Below are 14,553 nucleotides of genomic sequence, written 5' to 3' on the forward strand. Positions count from 1 at the left end.
GAGCGTCACTTAGCAGAGTGAGAAGGGAGACAGTGGGCCACACTCAACTGGAGGGTAGAAGGAGAGAGGATGTATTTGTGCATAGTGGCTGTGCTCTTGTAAAGAAGGTGAATAAAAACCGGAATTGTGTTTGTGCATTATTGGGTCTGTGGTTTGGGGCTCAGTGGCACACCCTTGTGGTTACACTATATTTTCATGCACACAAGCACTGGGAGTGTTTCACAAGGTTGTGTAAGGCGAGACAAAGAGGAGATATTGAAGGGTGACACAACTATTACATTTTGTTCCATTTCCACCCTTAAAGCTGGGGAGAAGCACTGATATCACTTACACATTGAGGTCACTAGCCTTGCCTCTACTGCCCATGTAGTTATTTAAAGAAATTACTGACTTGAAGTCAGCATTCACTTGAGGACAAGCTGCATAGATAGATAGATAGATAGATAGATAGATAGATAGATAGATAGATAGATAGATAGATAGATAGATAGATAGATAGATAGATAGATAGATAGATAGATAGATAGATAGATAGATAGATAGATAGATAGATACTTTATTCATCCCCTCAGGGAAATTCAGGTGTCTAGTAGCTCAAACAATTCAGTAAAAATTGTTACAAATTATAAAATAACAAAGCAAGGAGAGCAAAACATACATACTTACAAACATACATAAATAAATAGTAAAAAGTACAAATGCTCAATTGTTTCAATGTTGGAATGTAGAGCATTGACCAGGTCATGAATCACTGGTGTTGCCAACGGAATTATATAATCTCACAGCAGCAAGAACAAATGATCTTCTAAAGTGTTCTGTTAAACAGAGCAGTGAGAGAAGATGACAGCTACATTTACTTCTCTGGACTTCACAGGACTTCCATTTGAACCTTGGCTAGAATACAATCAACTTTTGATTATTTTTTTTCTTTTGAACCTTCCTTTCATCCTTGGATATTAACCAGGGTATCCTTTATGATCCCAAGTTTGTACGTGCTTTGTTTATTTTAGTTTACACTGGCATAATTGGAAGGATTCCTGAAAGCATAACAGACCGGGCTAACTTATATGTCCTATTCCAATAGAAGGTTCAAGTCCATGTTGAAAATCAGGAAACAAATTTTGCCAAAGTGAAGTGAGATGGGTGACAGAGTCATTGAATGCTCACAGGTATTCGTACTATGGCACAAAACTTACTCCTAAATTGGTTATTAATAATTTTGTTATCTGATATGGATAGTAGGGGGTGTTGCAGCACCCTAAAATCCAGACACAACCACTAATGTGTCAGGGGAGCATGTAGCCTTGATAAGTTGTCTCCCCATGTCCTTCCATCATACTGACCTCCCAACATACTCACTTCTGCACTGCCATTTCCTGCCTGTCTTCTGGTTGAAGCAGGATGTTCCTCGCATTTCTTTTTGTGCTCCTGAAGGGCTGGCCTTCCATCCAGGTAAGGAACCATGACCCATTCCATTTTAATATCTGCACATGCACACTGTTAATCACACCGGTTTACGTCTGCTAACAGTATTAGCCACTACCTTCAATGTCATTTTGTGATGCTTTTCATGATCATGGACATGTTGTTTATTACTGATACACTGGTTGTCATATTACATGTAATATCATCATTCTTTTCATATTTATGATGATGGTACGCAGTAACTTGTGTCCAAGTTTTTGGATAAAGTGTAACAAATAGTGTACTTTGTGAAGATTTTGGTTAGTGATTCCCTGTACAGTTTTGGGTTAGTAACCTTTTGTTTTTGTGACTATGACTTTTTTCTTTAATTTTGGTTATTTTTGCTAGCTTTTTTTAGTCTTTTGGTAACAACACTAACCAGGTTCCTGATGTTTCTTATAGGTAAGCTCCGAATCCTGTCTTTTCATCTCTTGGTCCACTTTTTCTTATTTATTCTATTGGACTTGTTTTCTTTTGGGAATAATAGTTATCATGTGAATGAAAGAGAAAATCAACACTAAATTCAAATATAAAGAATAGGAAATTGTGAGCAAAGTACTAGTGGATATGAAGTCAGTTGAGGTGTTATACTGTATTCTGGTTCATTTTTTCAATATTTGACAGATAACTACTGTATATAAATGAGCATTTTAATATTAGATGTTGATGTATTTGAGTTTTAGCTTGTTCATTTTGAAAAATGTGTTTGAAATAATTAACAGTACTTAATTGTTGCTAACATCTATTTTAGTTAAGGAGATTCAGGCCAGAGTAAATTATTATAAGCAACTCAATAGTGGACAAAGGTGTTAAAAATAGTTAATTCGGACATCCTGAAGATTATTTATATGCTTTTGGCATTCTTAAAGTGCAAACCTTATATTGTCCATCACATACTTAGTGACCTGAAATGGTTGAAGCGTTCAGCTAAAATTATAATAGTAAACAGCCTGTTCTTTAAAATAAATTATGGAATGAAAGCATTCTGTATAGAAATATATGCTTACTTGCTGTTAATAGGTGTCATTTAAATAAAGGTATTGTCATAGGCATTGCATATCTAAATGCCATTTTACCAAACTCCTCTGAATCTAGCTAAAACACTGTTTTTATTAAAATGGTAAGCAGACACTTCTCGTTCAACACCTGACAAGCTCAATCCCATTTAATTTCTTCGCCTCACATGGCCAGACTTAAAATCTATAACAGACCCCCAAAGCTTTAACACACTTGGCAGTGCCTCCTTATAGAAGCACTCTTGTTCATCTCATGCATCGGTGTTTTCAATTAAGAAGGAGTCAAGAGGCTTATACAGTATTTTAGCACCGGATGTCTTATCTCCAAATGCTATTTCAGCATGCAAGGATTAAGGTTGTCACCAGCAAGTGCATCATCACAGGCCACACACTGAGGATCAGGTTTATCTGCAGTACCAATTGAGGTAAATCCTATTTTAAGTATCTGCTCCATTCCATTGTTTTTATCCTCACTCTCTACAACTATTAATTAAATTTTGCCATAGGAATCTTGAAGTAAACAAATCATTAGTAGAAAATGAAATGAAAAGTGTATAAGATGTGCAAGCCATTATAAAATAACTTTAAATGCAACACATATAGAGTCCATTAGATTTTTTATTGTAATAATAATTATCATTTTTCTCTGAGTTATGTGGTAGCAAGCACATAACATATCTATATGAATTTTGGCAACATAATTCACCCAGAGAACCCAATAAGGCTGCCCCATGGGACTGTCTGTACTGGTAGCACCACCCAAGGATACTGCCACCTAATGGCATTTGAACAGATCTTTATTGAGAATACTTTTATCAGGGTCAGAATTAACAATCAGTTGCTTTAATTTCAAATAAAAAAGTCCTTGGTATAAAGAGTAACTGATATGCTTAATGCAATGTGTGAAGTGAAGATTAAAATAAGAAATATGTGTCCTGACTGACAAATCTTAAAGTACAACAAAATGAAGTCTGATCCAAAAGGATAATCAATGTGCTGATAATCATGTTTCAGTTTTCTCCTACTTTGATTTAACTTTGTCATACCCTACCCAGTATGCATGTTCCATAGTGTTTCAAAGTAAAGTTTTAATATTTCTCTCTCATGTTCATATGTGGAGAATGTGTTATGTTGTGTACACAAGTTGCAGCACAACAAATTGCAAAAATGTAATTACATTTTAATTGAAAATATTATGAACAATGGCAGTGAAATGTCCAAAACTAATATGTATGCTGTACTGTGTGACGGGCAGCCACGGCCATTACCCAACCAGGATGCCAGCTGGATGGGAGACACTACCTCCCCCACAACGCCATCCTAGTCGGCTGTGTCACCATAGATTCCTGCAGGGCATGCTGAGAGTTGGAGTGTGGCACAGCCCTGTTGGGTTCCGTGGTGGCCACCAGGGAGAGCTGCAGAGCCCTACATGGGGCTTTTACCACATCTGGGGGTGAATCCTGGTCTAATTAATGAGGCACCTGGAACACTCCCATGGTCTGCTTAAAAGGAGCCACCTCACACTATTTGGAGAGCCAGAAGCTTGTCAGGAGGAGGAGGAGGAGGAGGAGTGGTGGCAGATGACAAAGAGACTGTGTACTGGTGCTTATTTGTACTATACTGCTGTGGGGAGCAACAGAAAAGCGTCTCCCCACTGTAAATAAAGAGTCTTGTGTGTTGCCCCTTCATCTATGCCGGTCTGTGTTGGGTTGGGGCAGGTAGATGCGCCGCAGGTTTTCACAACTGTTTTGAAGTAGAAAAAGGTTATATGGTTTCACACACGTGCGCTTAGGAGGCAGTCAACAAGCCCGGAGGTGAGTGATATATTGTGCGACAAAGGGTTGAACTGGGGTACTGATATCTCTCTCTCTAAATTTACAAAACCAAAGAGGAAAAATAATAACAATCCACACTCACCAACAACATTTCTGATATTTGAAAATGGCTCCGTAACAACCACTTGTTCCGAGATGACGCCACTTCCGACTCCTGCGGATGATGGCACTTCCGGTTCCCCGATGATGACACCACTTCCGGCCAGTCCAGATGATGTCACTTCCGGTCCCTTGACGACGACGTCACTTCCATCCCTCCCATATAACATCACTTCCGTTACACTCTAACCTCCTGCCAACTCATTTCCTGTAGCCATTTTCTTATATAAACGATCATGTCAGCACTGTTTTCTGTCGAATGTCTGAGTTATTTCAATTCGTTTTGACCAAGGTCTATCAAGACAATATACGGGGCAATTCCCCAATACTTTTTGATGTGTTGTCAACTTTAATTATATCACAATGGAATTATTAGCTTATATATGATAATCTTTTACAATCTATTACAAATATATATTGTGAAAGACATGGGGTGTCACTGAGCCCCAAAACCCCATACACAACCACATCAAGCCAATCCCAGGTGCAAAATAAATGCTTTTTTATTCCGCAAATACCTTTTTAGAGTCGTCACCAAAATATCCAATTCACAGAACTCATTTTTCTTATGCCATTGAGCTTTGCCTTCTGCCTCCCGGTTCTGACTCAATTGCAGGAGGCTGGACGGCTTCCTTTTATGTTTGACCCGAGAGCACTTTTGGTGCCAGGGCATGGCCAGATGGAAGCACTTCATGGTCAAATGGAAGACCCCCAGATCAGGGAGTCCTTTTCCCTGCAGTGGCCTCTGGCAGCACCCAAGGACCCTGACAGGGTTGCCCCTCAAGACTACAAATCCCAAAGATAACTTGCGGGTCTACATACTGGGTCCACACCAGCAGAGCACTGCCATCTATTATACTTGAGGAGGAACCACACTTGATAGACAACCTCCTCCAGTCCATCCATTAATCTTTCCCATTGACTGGGATAATAATCCAGACCCATCTCGACCGGGTTATGTCTCTTCTCATGTTGTCCCTCTGTTATGGCTTCCCGGCCAGTTAAGGGTCCACCATAGCTATAACAGTTGGAATCTATAATAATAAAAGGCAAAGCCCTCACTGACTGACTGACTGACTCACTGACTCACTCATCACTAATTCTCCAACTTCCCGTGTAGGTGGAAGGCTGAAATTTGGCAGGCTCATTCCTTACAGCTTACTTACAAAAGTTAGACAGGTTTCATTTCGAAATTCAAAGCGTAATGGTCATAACTGGAACATATTTTTTGTCCATACACTGTAATGGAGGAGGCGGAGTCACGTATCGCGTCATCACGCCTCCTACGTAATCACGTGAACTAAAAACAAGGAAGACATTTACAGCACGAGTCACACGCGGGAATGAAGGTAAATGACGTTAATTTTTGACTGTATTTTAATACTGTGTAAGCATACATATTAACACGTGCAATTAAACGTGTGCATTTACGGGGTGATTTCTCAGGCTTAAAAGCTCACCTTTTATCAAACGCGGGAAGAAAGGTAACTGACGTTGTTCACTGTCTTTTAATACTGTGTAACCATACATATTAACACGTCCAATTAAACGTGTGCATTTACGGGGTGATTTCTCAGGCTTAAAAGCTCGCCTTTTACTAAAAAGGTAAATGCAAAACTATTTTCAATCAGTTTATTGAAACGCTCCCGTTAAGGATTGCAATAACATATTCGCGAGATAAAAGAACGAAGTAGGGGGAAATGGAGGAACAGCCGCAAACAGCGAAGAGCAAAAAATTAATTAAACAATTGAGAACGGAGCGAGTTAAGCATACAAGCATGTTCATAAGGGAAACAAAGCACGGTGTGAAACGTAAGTTTCAATTAAGTTTATAGAAACGCTCCCGCTGCGGATTGCAATAACATATTCGCGAGATAAAAGTTTAATGAGAAGACACGAGGTATAAACGAACCACACGCCGTGGCGCAACGTTAGGGGCAACAGTTTCAACCATTCTATGATCTGCTTCTCGCAACTGAAAGACGGCACATGGCGGATGTTAGCCGACTTGCTGACCGCAACGTTAGGGGCTTCAACTATGGCGCTGATGCCACATCTCAGTGCCAACACTTTGCAGACTGTACTTAAAAGACACGCCCTCCTCACTGGACAGTTAAAAACACCAATCAAACTAACGATGACATCAAGTATTACCCAATCCAAAGTAGGAAAGGAGGCATCTTCATAAAATGCGTGTGGGATGATTTGCACGCTGCTTTAAAAAAAAAATTATAAAAAAAATACGGGATAAATCCCGTCCAGTATTGATTCAAAACGGGACGCGCAATTTCATTCTCAAACACGGCACGATTCCGTATTTTAAAGGACAGGTGGCAACCCTACAGTGCCAGGTAACCACCCATACAATCAGATTGTGATTCAGACTAGGAATGCAATGAATGTAATTACCCCGATCTACATACAAGGCGAAAGTCTTGCAACATTCAAAGATGATGGTTTGGGATAATTAGTACTTATTAAGTACAACATTGAACATAAAAGAGCTTATGAAGCCTTGAACCGAAAAAAGCAAGATCTCAGAGATCGTAAAAAAAAAAAAGGAGGTAATGTCGTTTTACTCGCTGTAGATTTTACTCAAACATTACCAGTTATTCCACGAGGGAGACCAGCAGATGAACTCAACGCGTGTTTAAAATCCATGCTTCTCCCACGGTCGGTGATATGTCGCGTGTTCTCGGGTAGGTACACCAAAAAATGTATACATTTAAGCATGTAATGGGCAAAGAAAAAATGAGGTATACCCGAAGGCACTGCAGTAGTACTCAATGTAACTTTACTTCTTAAATGTTAATGTTTTACTGTTTAATAATTTATACGCTTCTTATATATTGTTCAAATTCTTTTATGAAAATACCAGTGACAGCGCAATGCACGATAACATGGAGTGAATACACCATACGCATCTGCCCACGGCCGCCCTGGTGTGCGCAGATAGGAGTTGATTCTAAAATAAAATAAACATAAAAACAGTAATACATTCATCACCCATAAAGCGGATAGCAGACGTGACGTATTATATGTGTACCACATTTCAAGTCAATACGTGAAACGGTTTGCAAGCTACATGTGATTTAAAATCCTGGACAGACCAACGAAAAGCCACGGTAGCAAATTATTGAAGAAGATTTTACTGTTTAATAATTTATATTTATATGAAATGTGCTTCTTATATATTACTTCATATTCTCATATGATAATGATGTTAATGTTGTTTATATTGATTTCTATGTTATTGTAAGTGCATCTATGTGTGTATATGTATGTATGTATGTGTATATATATATATAAAAAAAATATATATATTAAAAATATATGTGTATATGTATATATAATATATCTGTATATGTGTGTATATGTGTGTGTGTATGTGTATATGTATATATATATGACGGCAACACTCATAACAATGACAACACAATTACATTGACAATCATGTTACGTTATTTTTAAAATGTTTCCTTTACTTTTTCATAACCTCTTTAACACACTACTTCTCCGCTGCGAAGCGCGGGTATTTTGCTAGTTATTAAATATAAGGACTCAAGGATTAACTAAATGTAACTTAAAGCTGAAAGCACATGAAGTCTGTGTAACTTTTCAAAGTTAGAATGAGGTAAATGAGTAACAAACACCCCTTCAGAAAGTGGGGATAAACTGATGGGAAAGTCCTTACACCCCTCCTATAAAGCAGAGTTAAAAACAATGGGAAATTCTGCTAAACACCCCAAACACCCCACTTAATGCAGCAGTGTTCAGAATAAACTAAGAACTGAAACGAGTTCTGCATTCTCATCTGGACTCTGTAAGTACCTTCTCTGAAGACTGAGAAAAGTTTTTCCCATGACAGATGCCTATAAGTTGCCATAACAATGACAAGGATGCCACTAGTGTGATGAAACTGCAGACTGAATATTTGCATTGAGTAAGATCAAGAGATGATAAGCTGCCTTTAAATTATTGTGATTAGTGTTCTTTATTAATTTCTTACACTTTCCTAAAGAGTTTAGGGACTTTTTATGGCTATTCCGGGGTTAATGAGGTTGAGGAAGTTGATTAAGGCATTTATTTCATCTTTACATTTACTTTAACTTATTTGGCTGATGCCTTTACCCAAGGAGACTTACAACATTTATGATATAAGTGGTTTAATTTATTTTGGTTTTACAATTGAAGCACAGGCAGGTCAAGTGACTTGCTCATGGTCACACAGTATCAGTAGTGGGACTTGAACCAGCAATCTCTGGTTCCTGTCAAAGTTGTAATTTTGTAGTGTTTTAATGCAACACCATTTTAAATAGTGACAGAGGGCAACATTTTGTGACTTTCACGTGGCCCATATTACCATCCCAGGGGTCCCAGGGTGTGGGCTCAGTTGATGTAATTGGTGCAACCCTTTAAAAAAGTAATTCACATGCTATTCTGGTATCTGTGGCTTGGATAAACCTGCAGTTCTTGGTATTTTTGTTCTCAGTTTTTTGACTTGCATTCCTGTTTATGATTTTTGTGTGTCATTTCTGGCCTTGCAAGAGATAGGTTTGTCTCTTTGGTTTTCATGCTGGTACACTCTCTGTTTTGTCCTTGTTTCATGTTTTGATCCCGAAATAAAAAATCATACAGCTTTGGCAGAACATAATTCAAGGTGAGGTCAAAACCAAAAAAAATCTAAATCAACAAAACCCAATATGTAATCTATAAATCAAAGATAAGAGAACAAGCAATATTTCCTGTCTACCAAGCAAATTTCACCTTACTCTAGAGAGTACTTTAGTTTAGAGTTTATCCATAAGCCTAGAAATATTCTATAGTGTGTTGCCATCTGCTACACAGGCAGGAAGATGGTGTAATAATTGAGAACAAGAGAACTTCATAATGGTGGCGCCAGCAAAATAATACCGTGAGAATATATTACCTATGGGGAGAACAGAACATAAATAAAAAAAGGAATTAAATCAGCGTGGTTTGAACCCATTAAATATGAAGAAAATGAAGAATAAGTACAAAATTAAACATGAAATAAAATGAAAATTCTACAAATCCTAACATGAGTCATTTATCTAAGTGAATGCCATACATTTTGTCAGAATATATTCATTTGTTTTGTGAATTACATTGTTAAAAAAATACTAGAACATAATAACTTGCTATTTATCTACCAAAACAATGCAGTTTGTCAAATAAAATCGTAGAATCAGCATGAGGTACAGTATAACTTCCATTATTATGGGATAAAGAGGCAGAAACTGATGAATAGTAGAAATGAAAAAATAACATATTTAAGAAAAAGGACAACTGCACACTGGACTTTAAGAAAAAAATTAATTTTATAATAAGCCCTTATATGAAAACTGTATTGTGGAATAATTCAAAGTAAACCTGAGCATATAAACCATCTGCCTCCTCAGCCAGGACTCTGTGTTAAACTTTAGGGAACTGAAGATGCACAAGCAGATTAGACATAATACCTGGCTGGCAGCCTTTGCCAGGGGCTCAGTGGGGCTCAGACAGACAGACAGACAGACAGACAGAAAGATAGATAGAGAGATAGATAGATAGATAGATAGATAGATAGATAGATAGATAGATAGATAGATAGATAGATAGAAAGATAGATACTTTATTAATCCCAATGGGAAATTCACATACTCCAGCAGCAGCACATTAATAAAAAACAATATTAAATTAAAGAGTGATAATATATTAAGTTAAACTTTATGTACACTGGGTGGCACGGTGGCGCAGTGGTAGCGCTTTTGCCTCGCAGTAAGGAGACCCGGGTTCGCTTCCCAGGTCCTCCCTGTGTGGAGTTTGCATGTTCTCCCCGTGTCTGCGTGGGTTTCCTCCGGGCGCTCCGGTTTCCTCCCACAGTCCAAAGACATGCAGGTTAGGTGCATTGACGATTCTAAATTGGCCCTAGTGTGTGCTTGGTGTGTGGGTGTGTTTGTGTGTGTCCTGCGGTGGGTTGGCACCCTGCCCGGGACTGGTTCCTGCCTTGTGCCCTATGTTGGCTGGGATTGGCTCCGGCAGACCCCCGTGACCCTGTATTCGGATTCAGTGGGTTGGAAAATGGATGGATTTATGTACACTTGTTACTAAAATACCCTAAAATAGGTCTTTTTAAATAGCAGCTATATGTTCAAGTACAGTTTTTTTAGTAATGATGTGTAATTCCTGCCCCTTCCACTGCTCATTTACTCAGGTTTCATCACTCATCCCAAAAATGTCCCAGTTAAGTGAACCGGTGCAGATAAATTGCCCTGGTGGGATGTGTGGGTGTCTACGTGATTACGCCGTACAGTAGACTGGTTTCCAGGAACAGGCATGGTGTCTGCCTTCAGACTAATGTGCCCCATAATCGGAAATATTCACAGAACAGATAGCTAAATTAATGGATGAAGAGATAGTTATTAATAAACATGAAAGGGCTTCTTCAAATAAAAAACATGATTCCCCAATTATGTTTGTACGTATTAAGAGAAAAGTTTATAATTAAACCAAATATAAATAAAACATACAAAAGAAAGATGTCACTTTTTTAGAAAAGACTGTGAAACAGACCTAGCATACAGTAGTACTTAGTTAGGCTACAAATTAAATTTCAGTATTAGCAGCACATTGAAAAGTAACTTTCATAATATAAGAATAGTATTATTGAGTTTATATTAGATGCCCTTTTCTGTTTAAATTCTTTCAAACTCAATCATTTTAAGAGCATCCTGCATACAAATTAGCTTATTACGGAGGTATTCTGATATTCTTCTATGAGATCTTTCATTTCATTCCATATGTGAAGTAGTGCTTAAGTATTTGTAAAGGAGGCCATATGCGAGTGTTCCTTTGGATCAGGTGCAACTTCCCATTGCAATAACATTCTGATATGAATCAATGTCTAACACAGATCTTTCAGACACTCAGCTTTCTTAGAGGCTTAGGTTACAAAGAAGGAAATATTTGAATGGGCACTTTGGCAGCTTTACTGCTGTATGATGCCTCTTATCTGATTGCCCAAGCCTTATTAACGTTACATTCAAGAATTTGTCAAAAAGTTGTTTCGTTTCGGTTTGAAAAAAGGTGACCCACTTTTCACTTTTTCTCTTAATTTCTTTAGATTCTCTTATCAAGATGATGACTATTTTTTTTACATCTTTGATGCACAATATTCTAAATCTGTGTTTGTTCAGTAAATGATTTGTGTGTTTCAAATGGTGACATATTTAATTTGAAGTATAAAATTAAGCTACGGTTGTTTGAGCTCTTTATTGCTTAGATAAATATTCAGCTTGCTTCTTTGCTGTTAAATGACCATTCATAAAGCCAGAAAGACTTAATTTGTTTTAATTTGTTACAATATGGAATCTTTTTGTATTTAATACAAAGATTTTGGCACAGAGGAAACACAAATACTGTTCAATGTCAAAGTGAAAAAATATTATATGCATACTTCTAAGAAATCATATGTAATAAAAATCAATAATAAATATCACATATGTTATCACCCCATTTTATACAACACAACTAAACATCATTAAAATCATTTAAATAATTGAATTGAATCTTTCTTTCTGCCACAAAGATGATTCAAATGTTTAAGTTATATACTCTTCTTGATGGGAAGTCCTGGATTAAATTAGTATATTGCTTTGAAAAAAATGCTTCATCTAAAAGATTCAAAAAGAAGCACATCAAATTTTGAGAAAAAATAGTTAAATATTAGCATTATAACAAATCTTGGACAAATAATTTAGCATTTGTAAACCCAGTGTATATCGAAAACCTATAAAAAAATCAACCTCACATAGAAGTGGGAAAAAATATTGAAGAGGAAGGAGAAGAAGAAGAAGAAACCCAGTGTAAAGTAACATTACCTCATTTTGAAAGCCTGAATACAACTTAGCTGTGCATAAACATGCTGAGTGAAAAAAGTCCTGGCACAAGGAGATGAATTTTAGAACTGTTCAATGTGGAAAACAGGTATGCCAGCCATTAAGCTGATATTGTGAAAACTCATCACTAGTACAGTAAGTGCTATGAGACCTATTGTCTCAGGGGATTATTGTGAGTGCAACAAGGACCAGGAGATGAAAACACACAACCAAAGGCATAGTGAGGGACAGGCAAAAGTTCTAACCCAGGCAGATCAAAGCATCAGGCAGCCAAAACCTGAGGGCAAAACAAAGGTCTGAATTTAAGGAAAAAATACGTTCAAAAACAAAAGGCAAAATGTGACACTAGGGCCTACTTGACGTAAAGCTAACTACCACTAAATGAGATTTGCACAAAGCAAAGTGAATCTGCTGAACCACAGTCATATTTATTTTGGTACGATGATAGTAGTCAAGTGAGAAACAAGGCGTGTCAATTAAATACATAAAAATGGGATGCAATTAAATAAATTTTTAAAAAATATTAAACAAACTAAGTAAAAACTCTAAAAATCTAAATCTACAAAATGAACAGGGTAACACAGCCAAGGAATCACCATAATGAAGAATCACCAATGTGTACTTTGTCATTCCAATCAAAGTTCTTCACCAGGAAATGATCTGTAAGGAAGGACTCCATGCCCAGTAAATGTCAGACATCAAAATGACAGAATCTGACACTACATTGCCTATTCTAGGAACTGTTCATAACTAGTAAACATTCAGGGAAAGTATTATTAAAAATTAGTATCTCAGACCCAGTCCACACTAATGGAATTATTTGAAAATCCATTTTTTAACATTTGTTTTGGCATTCCATCCACACTGAAACAGAGTTACTGTGTTGTGTACATTTGAAAATGCTGGGTCTTGTCTAATAGTGCAGAAAATGGAACTTTTTAAAAACTTATGTCATATGATTAGGCACCAATCTGCCCCTGTGATCTCATCTTTACTGTAGGGGTAGTACCTTTCCTAACTTCTGCGTGTCAGTTGCTGAGTACTCAAATATTTCGCTGCATTTATTTTGGCAGGACTAAATCCATAATTTCCGGGGCTTTGACAACCTTATACTTGTTTAACCTTTAAAAGCAGGTGTTCTTCATAGTTTGTCAACACAAAGACGTCGGTTTTGTTTTTTCTTTGTGCTCTTGGTAGTTCAATTTACTTCAGGTTCGCTTCATAAACAAACAGCCCTCTTGGCCCATAAACCATGCATGTTCAGCAGGTCTTTTCTGCCATTGCAGAGAAGATGATAATCCTTTAGAAGTGACCTGGAAACAAATGTGTTTTGAATGATTGTATTTCTGTTTTATCTTTCCTTAATTGCTTTTCTATTCAATAACCTGGCTGATTAATTCATAATTTCTTGCTTTTGATTTAATTATTGTTTTTCTTAGTTCATTCCTAATTTGATTTAAGTATTTATAACTTAATTTCAAGATTATTTTTGTGGCTTTTTGTGAGTTTTCAAAAAGTTTATGTCAGTATTAGTCTTCACATCTGGTTAATTTCGTAACAACTGGCGAGAACCTAGAACTGAGAGAGAAAGAAATAAGCAAGAAACGAACAAAGAAGGATATGGTGTGGTCCTTAAGTTAGGCAGGTGGGTGAGCCACCCTACCTAAAGGACAGAACCGTCTGTACAACTTGGCCTGAAGAGGATGCTAGGCTTTGTTTTCCTGTCAGTTTACTTTGATACTTTTGTCTACTCTCTTTTTTATTCTTACTCTGTGTTTATTTAACAAGAAAGATTGATCAGATGTTTTATCATATTCTTCAGGGATCTATTATTTGTACTTATCCACACTATTCCCTGCTATTTCTTTGCAGTTTTTGTGTGGTTGTGATCTGCGCTACCACCACCTGATCAAGGCACCATGCTGCCCCCTGAGATGTTGGAATGAAGACGGGTGTCTCAGCTATCTAGAAGACCAACTTCATGAAATCCTTTCATGTGAATCATGAACACTAAGAGGTTTAATTTAGGAACATTTATGTTAGGTATCCTATGTTAGTGGAAGCTGGGCGGTCTTTTGGCTTTGGAACCCCTGCAGATTTTGTTTTTGCTCCAGCCTAAGTGGTTTTTTTTTTTCTGTCCTCCTTGCCATCTGACTTTACCTTGTTTCAAGTTACCTATTATTTAATAATATTACAGAATCTTAAGTTTTTTCTTTTCTTGTAACTTTGTTTCTGTCA

The sequence above is a fragment of the Erpetoichthys calabaricus genome, chromosome 12 (assembly GCF_900747795.2).
Source record: "Erpetoichthys calabaricus chromosome 12, fErpCal1.3, whole genome shotgun sequence".
NCBI classification, from domain to species: domain Eukaryota; kingdom Metazoa; phylum Chordata; class Cladistia; order Polypteriformes; family Polypteridae; genus Erpetoichthys; species Erpetoichthys calabaricus.